Source organism: Macrotis lagotis, chromosome 3 (assembly GCF_037893015.1).
Source record: "Macrotis lagotis isolate mMagLag1 chromosome 3, bilby.v1.9.chrom.fasta, whole genome shotgun sequence".
NCBI lineage: Eukaryota > Metazoa > Chordata > Mammalia > Peramelemorphia > Peramelidae > Macrotis > Macrotis lagotis.
Genome location: NC_133660.1, coordinates 61362241 through 61375450, shown reverse-complemented (window position 1 = coordinate 61375450; position 13210 = coordinate 61362241). Strand labels below are relative to the sequence as shown.

Sequence of the window (13210 nt, the reverse complement as noted above, 5' to 3'; positions counted from 1 at the left end):
CGCAAAAAGAGTTGCTATAAATATTTTTGAATATGTGGGTCTTTCCCCATTTTTATGATCTATTTGGGATTTAGACCTAATAGTGGTATTTCTGGATCAGAGAGTATGCAGTTTTATTGCCCTTTGGACATAGTTCCAAATTGATCTCCAGAATGGCTGGATCAGTTATCTGTAACCTTTCTTGAGCTAACAGTCACTCGTTCTTTACCCAACCTTCCCCTAAAAATTTACCTTGTTTTTATTTTCTTCATATAATATATAAGCATTTACATAATGTACACACACTCTTATATACATACTATCTCCACCAATTGAATGTAAACTCCTTGAGAACAAGAGCTGTTTTCATTTTTCCATCCCCATTTTCCTTATTTCCATGTTTCCATCCATTAAAAAAAATTTATATACCCCAAATTAGCACAGTGTCAAGTCCATGATACACATTCAGTGAAGTGCTTGTTTTGCTTCCAAAATACTTTGCACCTATCAGTCTTTTGGAAGAAGCAATGTAGGGGGAAAATCATTGACTTGAGTGTCATTTGTATGTTTCCTTCCTAGAATCAAAACTTTGGGAATTGTAAAGGAAATCAAGACTACACTTTTCATTTCATTGATGAAGAAGCTAAATTCACAGTAAGTTAGATTGACTTTTACCAGTCACATTAGCCAGCTTGTAGCATGTAACTACTCAGTAATAGACCACTGAGAAGTTCAAATCTTTGTATCTTCTGATTTGTAAGATTCATAGGATCAGGGTTTCATTTCTTCCCTTTGCAAAAGTTAGCATTGGTTCAGTAATAACAAGTTATACCATGCTGAAGTAATTTTCTAATGACTAAATGGTGGGTAGATCAAAGGAATGCCATAGATATAATTTGCCTGATTTTCAGTAAAGCAATTTTTAAAAAATCCTTCATGTTATATTTGGATAAAATGGAAGGATGTGGACTGGACAATAATATGTTTAGGTGGGTTTGGAACTGTTTGAAGTACAAAATTCAAATAGTGGTACTGAGTGGAGTGATGCCAACTTGTGGGGAAGGCTTAGTATGCCTTTAGTCCTATTTTATTCAACATTTTTATCAATTATTTGAATGAAGAATTTATGCTGATGAAATTTTTCAATGACATGAAGATGTAAGGAATATATTGTGTCACTGGATGACAGCCTAGCTTGACAGTCTATCAGTTTGATATGATGAAATATAATAGGAATAAATTGTGTTGTACTTGGTTAAAAAAACCAACTCTGGGGCAGCTAGTTGGCACAGTGGATAGAGTACCAACCCTGGAGTCAGGAGTACCTGAATTCAAATCTGACCTCAGACACTTAATAATTACCTGTGTGACCTTGGGCAAGTCACTTAACCATTGCCTTGCAAAAAAACCCCAAAAAACCAACTGCATATGTAAATGGTGAAAAAATACAAGGATTAGATGGTAGTCCATATTTTTAAAAAATTCTGGGTTTTAATGCACTGAAAATTCAATGGATTAATAGCATGCTGTGGAAGGTAAAAAAGTTAAATTTTAGGATGCATAGAATTTATAGAACAATGGAATATATCGTAGAAGTATATGTTACACATATGTGTAGGAATATTTGTGTACATGTGTGCAAATGTGTAATATATACATATATGTGCATGCATAGAATTTTATGTGATCATTCTAACTCATTCTGCCCTGATCTCATAATCACATAGTTGGAAAGGAAGGACCTCTCGGATCCTCTAGACCAATTTGTGTCTCCCAGAGCACTCTTCATACCATGATAAATGATGAGCCAAGAATTTGCTTATAGACCTTGAGTCATGATAGAGAGAAATAGGTAGCTATTATCTCCCAGAGCAACCTATTCTACTTTTGGACAACTATTAGGGAAAGATATTTGGGAAGGCATTATTTTTATGTTAGTCAAAACTAAATTTGTCTGAAATTTGTGCACACTTGCTATTAATTCTACTCTCTGAAGCCAAGAGATTTCCTTTTTCATTCAGTAGTCAGACAACCCAAATTTTTCCCAGTTAATTTTTATACTTACCCATGTTCCCTCCCTTATGCGGAACTCAGGACACAGCTTTATTCTCAGCCTGGGGAAATAATTACTTGAGGGACTTGTTTGAATCCCAGACAAGAATATATTAAAGACATAAGTAGTTTGTGTTCTCACAGAAAAGAAGCTATGTTTTTCAGAAACTATATCTGTAAAGTTGTTTTTAAGTTCTGACTAGACATTTGATTGTCACATTCTGTGACAAGGAGAAACTCATTTGGAGAAAGGCAACTAGTATGGTGAGACTACTTAAGACTATACCATACAAGGAGTAATTGAAGGTACATTTATTATGTGTTTATTTTCTGTTTGATCCTGGACTAGATACCCTCTCATGGACTCTGTTTCCCTCATTTGTAAAATGAGGGGTTTGAACTAGATTTGCCTAAGTTCTCTTACAGTTCTAAATCTTAGGGTAGTCAATATGATCTGTGTTCACTATCCCAATGTTAGTATGTTATACCTCAATCTCAGAGTTTAGGGATGCTTTGAGGATTTGGGGCTTTCTCTTTACTATTGGCCCCACTATTAGCCACCAAATAATGACTCATGCATGCCTTGGTTCCATAAAACCACTTAACTTCAGACAGCTTTTTAAAAGTGGAATTTTAAGATTTTAGCAATGATAAAAGTACAAATATGCTCCCATATACATACCACGTAAGAACACTCTCCCTATATCACCTCTGATGAGAGATTACTCTCTTTTATAGTACAGTTTCTCAATAACATTCAAGTTCATACTCATACTCTACTGCTTCTGGATAGTTCTAATTTGGATGATTAATTGGGCTGAGTTCTGCAGACACTCCTGAAGACCACTCCTAACTACTTAAGGTGTATGCTAGGCTGGTTGCAAAGCTCACCAATGGATTCTGGTTTCCAGAATCATGTAGTTTGAATTGCATAGTTTCTGTTTTTAATTCCCTCACCAAAAATGCTGAAGAAGGTAATGAATACAGGTCTGTATTTACAGACCACATGTTGTTCTCAGTGGGGAGAAGGCTCAAGGGTTCTTCCCCCTTATAGCACTATCTCCCAGGAAAGACCATTAGAAAAATAATAAAATCAAGAGAGAATAGTCAGAGTATGGCTGGCTAAATCTTTGAATGCCTCTGCAGTATATCATGGAATAGGAATTCATGACCTGTTAGACAACTATAACCAGTTACAAAAATGTCTATGTGGAGGTGGAGCCAAGAGAATAGTTTAGGGGTGGTCACCCCCTTGAATTCTCATTCAATATTCCTTTCCAAATAAGTTTAAAATAATTTCTTAAATAAAATTTTGGAACAGCAGAGCAAATAAAAGGTTGAGGTGAGAAGGTCTGAAGCATGTCTACAGCCCCCATCCAGTGTAGTGTAGCGGCAATAGTGGCAACAGCAACAGCAACAGCTTTGGGAGCTCTCAGTCTAGAGACAGTAAAGGGGTCAGAAATTATAGGGGACATTTGCTGGCATTGCATATACCTAGGTCTGATTGGCAATTCTATTGACCACTCATAGTTATGGATTATGGTTTCAAGGTGGAGAGGAATGCTGGGGGTTAGTCATAACATAGTTCCAAATCATAGTTCCAAATCATATTTCCAAAGCAAACAGCACTAGTGCTTATGGATGGAGGTGACCAGGGGCCTTTCCTAAGTAAAAATCAAAGCACAGTGGTGATCATACCTCTTTCAGGATCATGCCAATTTGGAAGAATCCAAAATGTATAGACCCTGAGAAGTAACTATGAAAATAGTAGCACAAAAGAAATCTGAAGTTTGGTGCAGTGCCGTCCACCATCAGGCAGGCAGAGATCAACTTTAAAATAAAGGTCAATGTCAATAAATAGACTGATAAAGTGAGCAAACAACAAAAAAAATTAAGAGAATCAGGGAAGATAATAATGTCATTAAAGCTATATGCAAAGCCTCAAAGAAAAATGCTAATTGAAACCCAACCCAACAACAATTCCTGGAAGATTTAAAGAAAAACATAAAAAAGGTAGAGGAGAAATTGAAAAAAGAAATGAGTGATGCCAGAAAATTATGAATTAATAGTTTTGCAAAAGAGTCACAAAAAATGTTGAAGAAAATCGCTTAAAAATTTGGCCAAATTATAAAAAAATGACACAAAAATCTACTGAAAACTCCTTTAAAAATAGAATTGACCAAAAGATAATTTCTCAAAAATTGATATATAGGACAAGTAGAAATCATGAGACATCAAGAAATAATAAATGGGGACAACTGGCTGGTGCAATGGATAGAACACGACCCTGGAGTCAGGAGGACCTGAGTTCAAATCCAGACTCAGACAATACTCACTTAGCTACGTGACCTTGGGCAAGTCACTTACCCTTATGCCCATGCAAAAAAAAAAAAAAGAAAACCAAAAAAATGGAAAAGAACAAAAATATAAAAGAATATGTAAACTATCTCATTAAAAATGAACTGACCCAAAAAAGATTATAGAAAGCCATAAAGAACCTAGATATATTCCAAGAAATTATCATAGAAAACTTTTGATATGTTAGATCCACAAAGTAAAATAGAAATTGAAAAACTCCACCAATCACCTCCTGAAAGAGATCCTACAAAAATGAAACTCCCAGAAAAAAATTCAAATTCCAAAGCTCCTAGATCAAGAAAACACTTCAAGCATCCAGAAATAGTTTCAAGTCCTGTAAAACCCTAGATAGAATCACATGAGATTTAACACCTTCCACATTAAAGGAAGGGAGAGCTTAGAATATGATTTTTCAGGAAAGAAAAAAGGATTGCAGCCAAGAACAACCTATCCAACAAAACTAAATGTAATCCTTCAGGGAGGAAAATAGTTAATGAAACACAGGATTTTCAAGAATTTCTGATTCCTGAGCTGAATAGAAAAGTTGATACTCAAACATGAGAAGCATGAAAAAGAATTCATAAAAAGAATTCATAATTTTTTGTATTCCCATATAAAAAATAAGTAACTCCTAAGAATTTTATCATTATTAGGGCAGGTAAAAGAAGTTTATACAGACAAAGGGCATAGCTACAATTATGTTAAATAAATGTACTCCAAAAATAAGGAAGAAGTTGGTAAAAAGGAATGCATTAGGAGAAGAAAGAGAATGGGGGAAAATAAATGTTTCCTTCATTCTCAAAGACTATGACATCAAGAAGGTGATGCCATGACAAGTATGTGAAATAGATTTGAGTGAGGGGCTACTGTGCAAAGCCACCAGCCTCACTTTCTCCTCCAGAACCATCTGGATCTAGTAACAAGATACAAATCAGGAACTGGATGAGTTTTCAAGGCTGATTCGAACTTGCACCCTCTATACCAAATAGCTGCCCTATGAGGAAAATATTCTCATATAAAAGTGATATGTGAAGGGGAGCTTTTACAATGGAGGGGTCTGGACAATTCTTGAACTTCATATCAAAACTGATTCAAAGAATTAAGAATATATACACATGGAAATGTTCTATATGACTGCACATGTATATATGTGCTTACTGTGCTGGGGGAAGGAGTGGTGAAATAGAATTTAGAACACATTACTTTAAATAAAAGTTATTAAAAATTGAAATACACACAATTGTGCATAGAAATGTAATTTAACCCTTGGGAAAGTAGAAGGGAAGGAGATATGGGAAAGGAGGATCAGAAAGAGAAGGGGAGATAATTTAAAAGAGATTATATTAGTCAGAAGAAATATAAGCTTTTCAGGAGGAACAAGATAGAGGGAAAAAGAAGAAAATGGGATAAAGGAAAATACACAATAACTGAATGTGAATGGGATGAACTCATAAAATGGAAATAGATAGTTGAATGTTTTAGAAAACCAATATCCGCAGTATATTTACAAGAGAAATGACTTGAAACAGTCACAGATTTAAAATAAAGTACTAGAACAGAATCTGTGCTTTAGCTAAAGTGAAAAAGACAGGGATAGCAATCATGATCTCAGACAAAATAAAATAAAAAACAGACCAAATTAGAAGATATAATCAGGGAAACGACATTATGTTAAAAATTACCTTAGATAATAAAAGATTTTTTACAGGAAGTTGCTCCGATAAAGGTCTCATTTTTCAGACTTCTTATCCCAAGACAGAAAAAATAGAGAAACTTTCCTACAGCCCTCCCAAATTCCCTTCCAAACAACCATGAAAAACACCTCAGAACCAATTTAGGAGCAAGGAATAAACTTAGCAGCACAGAGCTGTCTCACTGTGGTGGGAGGAGAACAGGTAAACAAGCATCAGTGGCAAGTCACACACTTTCAGACCTATAACAAGACTCCAGGATAAACCACCAGCAAGGCACAATGTTCATGCAAGATAGCCCAGATGAGCAGCACAGGGAGACCCCACCTCAAATGGAAGCAGCCAACAAAACCCTGCCCCCAGAGATAGAGAAGAGGCCTTGCTCCTAGAAAAGACCAGCATCTTGATGCTGGTCAACAGTATAACCCAGCAGGAAGGGGGCTCTTTAGTGCAAGTCAGTAGCTAGACCTCCAAACCTAGGGACAGAAGCAAGGACCCAAGTCTTAACACAGAATGTTTGGAACAATGTAACAGCAGAGTCCACCTCAGCACAAAGTTATAAAATGAGCAAAAGAGCTTGATAATAGAAAATCACTATGGTGCCAGGGAGGATCAAGACATAAACTTAGAAAAGAAGGTCAAAATGGCCATTTGTAAAGTCTCAAAAAATGTAAAAAAAAAAAATGGAACTGCAGTTACAACAGTACTTAGGAGAAAATTTAATCTCTAAATGATTACAGCAATAAAATAGAGAAAAAAAGATCAATGAATTGGACATGCAATTAAACTAGCAAAAAAAAAAAATTAAAAATCCTCAAACACCAATTGGAAACCCTGAAAATCAAAAGAAAACTATTGAATAAAACTAGAAGCTGGTTTTATGAGGGAAAAAGACAAGATAAATCAATGGTCAATTTGGTTCAAAAAAAGGAAAGAAATAAAAATGAAGAGGAAACTAAAATAGTTATTGGGAGATATTTTGCCTAATTAAATGGCAATAAATGACAATTTAAATATTTACAAAAATATCAATTGCCCAGATTAAGAGAAAAAGAAATAATACTTAACCCAATCTTAGAAAAAGAAACTGAATGATAAACTTAAAAAGTCACCAGGGCCAGATGGATTCAAAAGTGAATTTTACCAAACATTTAAGAACCAATTGCAATATATAATCTATTTGGAAAAATAAGAAAATTCCTTTGGCAAAATTCATTTAATAACACATATATGGTCTGACACCCAATCAAGTAAAAGTCAAAACAGAAAAAAGAAAACTATAAACCAATTTCCCCAAATATTAATGCAAATTTTATAAATAAAATACTAGTACAGAGAATACAGCAATACATCCCAAGAATCTTATACCATGTCCAGGGGAAATTTATTACAGGAATGAAGGACTGGTTCAGTAGTAGGACAAATATAGCATACCAACAGGAATCAGATGATTATCTCAATAGATGCAGAAAAAGTTTTTGACAAAATACAATTCTCATTCCTAGGGAAAATACTACAGAGCATAGAAATAAACAGACTTTATCTTAAAATATTTAAAACACAGTTACAAAACACTTTTCCCACAAAGTCAGATCTAAAAAATTGGCAAAAGCTCATGATTAGGTTGAACCAGTGTAATAAAAATGGCATTTCTACCTAAATCTGTTTATTCAGTGCCATACCAATCAACTACCAAAAATTATAGAGCTAGAATAACAAATTTCATATGAAAGAACAAAAGGTCAAGAATATCAAAGCAACCAATTTTAAAAAAATGTGAAGGGAGGTGGCCTAATCATGGTATCAGATCCCAAACTATATTGTAACTTGGCCATTATCAGCAAAATCTGGTACTAGGGCTAAGAAATGGAGAAATTAAAAAATAATCTAACATTTGATAAATCCAAAGACCCAAACTGGGACAAAAATTCTTTTTTTTTGGACAAATTTGCTAAGAAAAATGGAAAAACAATATGGCCTAAACAAGATCTAGACCATCATCTCACTCCATATCCCAAGATAAGGTCAAAATGGGTATATGATTTATGCAAAAAAGGGTGATGCCATAAGCAAGTTAAAAGAGCATGGAATCATTTGCCTGTTTTATATATATATATATATATATATATATATATATATATATATATATGTGTGTATATATATATATATATATATATATACACACACACACACACATATATATATATATATATATATATATATATATATATACGGATAAGAGAAAAATTTAGGACCAAACAAGAGATTGTATTACAAAATGTAATGAATCATTTTGATTATATAAAATTTAAAAGATTTGTCACCAATAAAACTAATACATCCAACATAAGGAAAGCAGAAAACTGGGGATTGGGGAATTGTGCCACTAGTATCTCTGATAAAAACACCATTTCTCAAATATATAAAAAACTGAATCAAATTTATAAGAATACATGTCATTCACCAACTGATAAATGGCCAAAGAATATAAACAGACACTTCCCAGAAGAAAGCTATCTATGGTCATATGAAAAAATCTCTAAATCACTATTGAATAGAGAAATGCAATTAAAACAACTCTGTGGTACAATCTCATATCTATCAGAGCTGATAATATGACAAAAAAGGAATCTGATGAATGTTGGAGTGAATGTGGGAAATCTAGGGCACATGCAATGTTGGTAGAGTTGTGAACTGATTTAACCATTCTGGAAAACAATTTGGAACTATGCCTAAGGAGATTCCCATTCCCCCAAATGGAAAAGAGCCTATATATAAAAAACAAATATAAATACAATATATGCATATACATACATATTAATAGCTTTGTGGTAGCTTAAGAATTAAAAAATGAGGGTCTGCTCATCAGTTGTGGATTGGCTGAACAAATTGTAGTATACAATTATAATGGAATATTATTGTGCTGTAAGAAATGACAAGCACAGAATGATTACAGGAAAACTTAAAAAGATGAACATGAACTGATATAAAACGAAGTGAGCAAAACCAGGAGTACATTACACACAGTAACAGTAATATTGTCTTATGAACTATGACTATTTTAGCAAGATAATGATTCAAGACAATTCCAAAGGACTCATGTTGAAAAATGCTATCTGCCTCTAGAGCAAGAATTGATATTGTCTTGAATACAGAATATATATTTTTATATAGTATTTTCCTCTTTCTTTTTCTTTCTTTCTTTCTTTCTTTCTTTCTTTTTCTTTTGTTCTTTTTCTCTTTTTTCTTTCATTCTTTCCTTCATTTTTCCTTCATTCCAGTCTTCTTACACCAAATGACTAATATGGAAATGTTTTATATAATTGCCCATGCATAACCTGTAGCAATTTTTTTATTAAGGGGGGGGGGAGAAGAAAAGGAGGGAAGAATAGAATTTGGAACTCTAAACTTTAAAAAGATGAATGTTATAAATTTTTATGTGTAATGGGGGAAATAAAATAGTATTTTTTTAAATCACTGAATATAGAATTGAGTCTATATATAGCTTTGATTTTGGAATGGGTATTATTTCTATTAATTTGACTCAATTCCAATTCCCATTCCAAAATCAAAGCTATATATAATCATATGAAAAAATGCTCTAAATTAGCATTGATTACAGAAAGGCAAATGAGGTATCACCTCATAACTAGAAGAAATTCCAAAGGCTAGTAAGTATGAGGGAAAAATTAATAACTAATGAACTAATGATGGAGTAGTGAATTGGTCCAACTACTCAATAATAATTTTGAACTACACTTAAAGGGCTATACAAAAACTTGTGCCTAGCCTTTGGGTGGGCAATGCCAATACTAGGTACGAATCCCAAAAAGATTTTTGAAAAGGAATGATATCTTTATGTACAAAAATATTTATAGCAGCTATTTTTTGTAGTAGCAAAGAATTGGAAGTTGAGGGGATATTCATCAATTTTGGAATTGTTGAACAAGTTTCAATAAATGATTGTCATGGAATATTTTTGAGTTATAAGAAATGAAAGAACATGGTAAGACCTACATGAATTGATGTAAAGTGAAGTTAGAAGAACTAGGAGATCATTGCATAGTGGTAACAATGTTGCGATTATTTACCTTCTTAGTGCATGAGGGAGGGACAGCAAGAATGGAAAGAATTTGAAACTCAAAATTTAAAAATAAAAGAATGCTAAAAATAATTATTAAATTGAAATTATTTATTAAATGTCTGTGAATACTCTCATGTCTCCCTTCCATTTTAGATCATCATGATTCTCCCATACTGAAGCAAGCTCCCTAGCTGCCTCCCCTCAAAGGTGCTTTCTGCATGTTCACTATAAAATTGTGATGTTTAGCCTGGAGAAAAAATGTAAAAGTGATATGATTGCAGTCTTCACATATTTCAAAGGTTATAATGAGATAAAGGCATTAGGTCTGCTCTATTTGATCTATGGAAGTCAGAATTTAGACCAAATTTATGTTCCACAGGAGCATATTTAAATTTAATTTAAAGGAACATTTCTTAGCAATTAGAGTTGTCAATAGACTGACTTTGAGAGGAGAAAATTATCCAACACAAGAGATCTTCATATAGAGGTTGTATTGTTTACCACTCGACTTGCTTTGATGAAAATTAAACCAAAAGGCAGAGATTAGCTGACAGAGCATTCCAGGAATGAGAAATAATATTCCAGTTCCTCCATGATGACAAAATCACTCTTGTTTTGAGGTTGAATATCTTTCAGGAAGGAAAGATGATAATCACCACCAAATCTTTTACATCATTTTGAATTTCATATTCGATTCTCAGGATGCTTAATTTTTCTTTTCAATATTAATCATTAAGCATCAGGTCATTTGATTTTAATATATCTGATTTTTCCCTCATGCAGTAGATATTTTAGAAACATTTTGTTTTCATGATTTGATATAGTTCAATCTCTTAGAAAAGTCCCAAGTGCCTGCATACTCAAACAAATGTGTATTTGAATGCACAATTGATTAACCATTTTTTAAAATAATTAACTTTTTAGATTTTGCATGTGCATTTCTTGCTCATTTGACCATATAATAATTAATTAGCATTAATTATAATGGATTGTGCCTTCACATTTTGCACATATTTTCCATTAGAGATGGCAGGCTTTTATGATGCTTTTTAAAAAATTTAGTCCATCAGGAAAAGACAACCCTCCTCCCCCAACCCCCACCCCCACCCCAGGAAATAGCAACTGAAAAGAAAGAGGAAAGGGGAATGCATGTCACATCTGCTAAAGTCGATATTTTGATTAATGAAGTGTTACAGTTATTTTTAATGTGTTTATTCGGTGGCACGCTCAGCAATATTAATTCTGATAGATGAAATGTATTTAAAGCTCTGTTCACAGGATGAATGGTTTCTCCAAGTTAATAGAGATATAAATGAACTGAAAAAAATAGATGAAGAGGAATTAAAAACGAGTCAATCAAAATGAAATGCCAAATTCAAAAACACATCTAAGAGATATGGGTTACTCTGGAGAGGTCACCTGAAAGTAAGCTGACTGACAGTTTCAAAGAATCACCAAGTGCTGGATCTTTATTTGTGTTGCCTTTCTGGCAAAACATTTTGGAAATGAAGCTCATTCCCATTTTTAAACTAATATCTTGAGTTTGAACTCCTCCCAAGGAATTAAACTTATAATAAATAGCTGAATTGGTATCTCTGTGGAGACTAAACAGTTTCATCATATGAGGAAAAAGCATTCCTTGTTGCACTGGTTTGGAGAGGTTAGAAGGTGGCATGAAAAGGGGCATATGAATTCAAGCCTTTCCCAATCCCCCTAACTCCTTGTGCCCTCCCTCCCATGTTATCTTGCCTTGAAATACTTGGTATATGTTGATATTTAATTAATGCTCATGTTATGCGGATTTATATATGTACACATTGTCTTCTATAACACTTCCAGTAAGATTTTATTCTTTGTGTCCCCATGTCTAAAACAGTCCCAAGCAATGTGTGCTTAATAAATGTTTCTAGATAGACTAATAAATCTGCACTCTTCTAATTGTATCATGATTTCTATACTTACCAATGTGACTTTGTAGAGGTTCAATAGACATTTCAAAGACCACTACATTCTTCAGAGGATGGCCAATCTAAGGCCAAATAATGACTTTCATCACCCTTTCATCTTAGCATTATCTAGTAGTAGGGAACCATTTTTTGGCCATGGGTCATTTGGATCTTTATAACATCATTCATGGACCAAACAAAATTATCAACTTAAAAATTAACCTGCTTTAATTTAATTAATTCATTTCTACAAAGTACCTAGATTGATTGAATTTTAAGGCCCACCTATTGCTGTCTTGGCAGAGTAAATGATTAGTATATTTAAATAATCAGAGATGATGGAAAACTTCGAGGATTATGAAAAAGGTTTAGTAAATGTTTTGCAGGCCACTTTTCTTACTTCCTATCATATGATCCTATGAAGAATGCCCTTACCTCTATGCAAAGGAGTTATTAGAATGAAGAAAATTTGAATAAATTTATATTTGATTTTATGTTTGCTTTATATTTTTAATGTGGACTAAGTTTTAACATTATAAATCTAGAACTGGAAGGAAACTCAGACACCATCTAGTCCAATTTCTTCATTTCAAAGATAAATAAACATGACTTAGGGAGCTCAAGACATTCCAAGTAGCCAAAAAGAAGCAATTCAAATATAATGGAACTGTGATTACACAGGATATGGTGGCTTGCACATTAAAGAACTGGAGGTTTTGTAGTATGATATACCAGAAGGCAAAGAAGTTAAGATTTCAACCAAAGTCACCTACCCAGCAAAACTGAATAAAATCTTTTGGAGAAAAATGAATACTTGAAGAAATAGAGAATTTCCAGGCATTTATATTTGAAAGAACAAAGATTAAATTTTTAAAAAATTGACTTCCAAATACAAGACTCAGAGGAAACACATAAAAGTAAAAAATGAAAGAAATTCAGTAATTTTAAACTGTCTATATTTCTACATAGCAAAATATTTATAACTCAACTTTATTACTATAAGAGCAATTAGGATGTAGGCAGAGGATGTGAATATAAGATGACTTTGAGATGATACCCCCAAAAATAAGAGAATGAGAAAGAAAATTGCACTGGAAGAA

General features: G+C 33.3%; 1 long non-coding RNA gene across 2 annotated transcripts in view; it reads left to right on the top strand.

Annotated features, from left to right (window-relative positions):
* LOC141516101 (uncharacterized) overlaps positions 1 to 12032 on the top strand; it is a 32562-nt gene extending 20530 nt beyond the window's left edge. For both annotated transcript variants that reach the window (XR_012476612.1, XR_012476613.1), the window contains 3 exons: positions 559 to 633; positions 10318 to 10371; positions 11431 to 12032. This is a non-coding gene — a long non-coding RNA (uncharacterized LOC141516101). The remainder of the gene's footprint in view (positions 1 to 558; positions 634 to 10317; positions 10372 to 11430) is intronic.
* The last annotated feature ends 1178 nt before the right edge of the window (positions 12033 to 13210 follow it).